Here is a 1,669-nt window from a genome sequence, read left to right as displayed (position 1 = left end):
GGAAGGAAAAGGAAGGGGAGGGAGGAAAGGAAAGGAGAGGGAAGGAAATGGAAGGGAAAGGAAAGGGAGGGGAGGAAAGGGGAAGGGAAGGGAAGGGAAAGGAAAGGAAGTACAGGGAAGGGAAGGGAAGGAAACAGAAGAGAAGGAAAAGGAAGGGAAGGAAATGAAAGGGGAGGGGAGGAAACAGAAGGGAAGGGAAGGAAAAGGAAGGGGAGGGAGGAAAGGGGAAGGGAAGGGAAGGAAAGGAAACAGAAGGGAAGGGAAGGAACAGGAAGGGGAGAGGAGGAAATGAAAGGGAAGGGGAGGGGAAGGGAGGGAAGGAAAGGAAAGGAAAAATGAAGGGGAGGGAAGGAAACAGAAGGGAAGGGAAGGAAAGGAAAGGGGAGGGAAGGAAAGGGAAAGGGAGGGGAGGAAAGGGAAAGGAAAGGAAGTACAGAGAAGGGAAGGAAATGAAAGGAAACAGAAGGGAAGGAAAAGGAAGGGAAGGAAATGAAAGGGGAGGGGAGGAAACAGAAGGGAAGGGAAGGAAAAGGGAAGGGGAGGGAGGAAAGGGGAAGGGAAGGAAATGAAAGGAAACAGAAGGGAAGGGAAAGGAACAGGAAGGGGAGAGGAGGAAATGAAAGGGAAGGGGAGGGGAAGGGGAGGGGAAGGGAGGAAATGAAATGAAAGGGGAGGGGAAGGGAGGGAAGGAAAAGGAAAGGGAGGGGAGGAAAGGGAAAGGAAGGGAAGGAAATGAAAGGGGAGGGAAGGAAAGGGAAGGAAAAGGAAAGGGAAAGGAAAGGAAGTACAGGAAAAGGAAGGGAAGGAAATGAAACGTGAGAGAAGGGAAGGGAAGGAAACAGAAGGAAGGAAATGAAAGCCCTATGAAGTGGTATATAAGTCTAACTGCTATTGCTATTGCTATCCATAAACCTTCCCGCACATCACTGCTTCCAACTCTGTTCCTCTGTTCTCTTTCCACACCTTCACCAGATCACCTTCCAGAAGGAGAAGGCTGCCAGGGTGACTCCTACCTCCCACATACATGGCTTGATCCCGAGATCACCTGAGTAGCTTTCCTTAATTCTCTCTCTCTCTCTCTCTCCAAATTTCCCAGAGTTGCGTCACTAAGTTCAAGCCAGGTTAGGCTTCGTTGCGATTTTGATGTGGATGGTTCCCTTCATATAAGCCACCATAATCCAGCACCTGGATTTAAAGTTCCCATCTTTGCCATCCGAGATAAGCCGGGATGAAGGATTCGGGGGGGGCAATTGAAAACCTGAAGATTTTCAGGTGTGGGATTCCACCTTTTGCAACCTCGACGGGGGTTTGCGAGCCAAACCCACAATTCACACCGGCGTGATGGGTGTAAAAATAGCAATAGCAATAGCAGTTAGACTTATCTACCGCTTCATAGGGCTTTCAGCCCTCTCTAAGCGGTTTACAGAGTCAGCATATCGCCCGCACAGTCTGGATCCTCATTTCACCCAGATAGATAGATGATAGATAGATAGATAGATAGATAGATAGATAGATAGATAGATAGATAGATAGATAGATAGATAGATAGATAGCAATAGCAGTTAGACTTATATACCGCTTCATAGGGTTTTCAGCCCTCTCTAAGCGGTTTACAGAGTCAGCATATCGCCCCCACAGTCTGGGTCCTCATTTCACCCACCTCGGAAGG

Source organism: Thamnophis sirtalis, unplaced genomic scaffold (assembly GCF_051295495.1).
Source record: "Thamnophis sirtalis isolate CommonGarterSnake01/CBP01778 unplaced genomic scaffold, rThaSir2_p1.2 scaffold_17, whole genome shotgun sequence".
Taxonomy (NCBI): domain Eukaryota; kingdom Metazoa; phylum Chordata; class Lepidosauria; order Squamata; family Natricidae; genus Thamnophis; species Thamnophis sirtalis.
Note: the sequence above shows the minus strand (reverse complement) of the source record.